Here is a 3,262-nt window from a genome sequence, read left to right on the forward strand (position 1 = left end):
CTATGAAGGAAAAGTGAAGACGCGTTTACTTTTCATATTTCATGACAGTTGGCTGAGACGGCCAAAACATGCACTCGTGGAAACTTTTTTCAAAATCCACTTTGGGCTTGTAAGATGTTGTAAAGTGACTTTCTGTCACAATGCAGTACATGCACCTCAACACCCAACTTCATGAACACCACATCAGAGTGAATGATGCGACTGAACCGCGTGCGCTGGAGCCACCAGTGAGCGGCCAGTAGCTCATTGAGGCCCCTTGTGTTGTATGCGCTTGGTTTCAAGCTTCTAAGACCTTCCAATTTCAAGCTATGAAGGAAAAGTGAAGACGCGTTTACTTTTCATATTTCATGACAGTTGGCTGAGACGGCCAAAACATGCACTCGTGGAAACTTTTTTCAAAATCCACTTTGGGCTTGTAAGATGTTGTAAAGTGACTTTCTGTCACAATGCAGTACATGCACCTCAACACCCAACTTCATGAACACCACATCAGAGTGAATGATGCGACTGAACCGCGTGCGCTGGAGCCACCAGTGAGCGGCCAGTAGCTCATTGAGGCCCCTTGTGTTGTATGCGCTTGGTTTCAAGCTTCTAAGACCTTCCAATTTCAAGCTATGAAGGAAAAGTGAAGACGCGTTTACTTTTCATATTTCATGACAGTTGGCTGAGACGGCCAAAACATGCACTCGTGGAAACTTTTTTCAAAATCCACTTTGGGCTTGTAAGATGTTGTAAAGTGACTTTCTGTCACAATGCAGTACATGCACCTCAACACCCAACTTCATGAACACCACATCAGAGTGAATGATGCGACTGAACCGCGTGCGCTGGAGCCACCAGTGAGCCGCCAGTAGCTCATTGAGGTCCCTTGTGTTGTATGCGCTTGGTTTCAAGCTTCTAAGACCTTCCAATTTCAAGCTATGAAGGAAAAGTGAAGACGCGTTTACTTTTCATATTTCATGACAGTTGGCTGAGACGGCCAAAACATGCACTCGTGGAAACTTTTTTCAAAATCCACTTTGGGCTTGTAAGATGTTGTAAAGTGACTTTCTGTCACAATGCAGTACATGCACCTCAACACCCAACTTCATGAACACCACATCAGAGTGAATGATGCGACTGAACCGCGTGCGCTGGAGCCACCAGTGAGCGGCCAGTAGCTCATTGAGGCCCCTTGTGTTGTATGCGCTTGGTTTCAAGCTTCTAAGACCTTCCAATTTCAAGCTATGAAGGAAAAGTGAAGACGCGTTTACTTTTCATATTTCATGACAGTTGGCTGAGACGGCCAAAACATGCACTCGTGGAAACTTTTTTCAAAATCCACTTTGGGCTTGTAAGATGTTGTAAAGTGACTTTCTGTCACAATGCAGTACATGCACCTCAACACCCAACTTCATGAACACCACATCAGAGTGAATGATGCGACTGAACCGCGTGCGCTGGAGCCACCAGTGAGCGGCCAGTAGTTCATTGAGGCCCCTTGTGTTGTATGCGCTTGGTTTCAAGCTTCTAAGACCTTCCAATTTCAAGCTATGAAGGAAAAGTGAAGACGCGTTTACTTTTCATATTTCATGACAGTTGGCTGAGACGGCCAAAACATGCACTCGTGGAAACTTTTTTCAAAATCCACTTTGGGCTTGTAAGATGTTGTAAAGTGACTTTCTGTCACAATGCAGTACATGCACCTCAACACCCAACTTCATGAACACCACATCAGAGTGAATGATGCGACTGAACCGCGTGCGCTGGAGCCACCAGTGAGCGGCCAGTAGCTCATTGAGGCCCCTTGTGTTGTATGCGCTTGGTTTCAAGCTTCTAAGACCTTCCAATTTCAAGCTATGAAGGAAAAGTGAAGACGCGTTTACTTTTCATATTTCATGACAGTTGGCTGAGACGGCCAAAACATGCACTCGTGGAAACTTTTTTCAAAATCCACTTTGGGCTTGTAAGATGTTGTAAAGTGACTTTCTGTCACAATGCAGTACATGCACCTCAACACCCAACTTCATGAACACCACATCAGAGTGAATGATGCGACTGAACCGCGTGCGCTGGAGCCACCAGTGAGCCGCCAGTAGCTCATTGAGGCCCCTTGTGTTGTATGCGCTTGGTTTCAAGCTTCTAAGACCTTCCAATTTCAAGCTATGAAGGAAAAGTGAAGACGCGTTTACTTTTCATATTTCATGACAGTTGGCTGAGACGGCCAAAACATGCACTCGTGGAAACTTTTTTCAAAATCCACTTTGGGCTTGTAAGATGTTGTAAAGTGACTTTCTGTCACAATGCAGTACATGCACCTCAACACCCAACTTCATGAACACCACATCAGAGTGAATGATGCGACTGAACCGCGTGCGCTGGAGCCACCAGTGAGCCGCCAGTAGCTCATTGAGGCCCCTTGTGTTGTATGCGCTTGGTTTCAAGCTTCTAACACCTTCCAATTTCAAGCTATGAAGGAAAAGTGAAGACGCGTTTACTTTTCATATTTCATGACAGTTGGCTGAGACGGCCAAAACATGCACTCGTGGAAACGTTTTTCAAAATCCACTTTGGGCTTGTAAGATGTTGTAAAGTGACTTTCTGTCACAATGCAGTACATGCACCTCAACACCCAACTTCATGAACACCACATCAGAGTGAATGATGCGACTGAACCGCGTACGCTGGAGCCACCAGTGAGCGGCCAGTAGCTCATTGAGGCCCCTTGTGTTGTATGCGCTTGGTTTCAAGCTTCTAAGACCTTCCAATTTCAAGCTATGAAGGAAAAGTGAAGACGCGTTTACTTTTCATATTTCATGACAGTTGGCTGAGACGGCCAAAACATGCACTCGTGGAAACTTTTTTCAAAATCCACTTTGGGCTTGTAAGATGTTGTAAAGTGACTTTCTGTCACAATGCAGTACATGCACCTCAACACCCAACTTCATGAACACCACATCAGAGTGAATGATGCGACTGAACCGCGTGCGCTGGAGCCACCAGTGAGCGGCCAGTAGCTCATTGATGCCCCTTGTGTTGTATGCGCTTGGTTTCAAGCTTCTAAGACCTTCCAATTTCAAGCCATGAAGGAAAAGTGAAGACGCGTTTACTTTTCATATTTCATGACAGTTGGCTGAGACGGCCAAAACATGCACTCGTGGAAACTTTTTTCAAAATCCACTTTGGGCTTGTAAGATGTTGTAAAGTGACTTTCTGTCACAATGCAGTACATGCACCTCAACACCCAACTTCATTTACACCACATCAGAGTGAATGATGCGAC

This window comes from Sardina pilchardus, unplaced genomic scaffold (assembly GCF_963854185.1).
Source record: "Sardina pilchardus unplaced genomic scaffold, fSarPil1.1 HAP1_SCAFFOLD_100, whole genome shotgun sequence".
Classification (NCBI taxonomy): Eukaryota; Metazoa; Chordata; class Actinopteri; order Clupeiformes; family Clupeidae; genus Sardina; species Sardina pilchardus.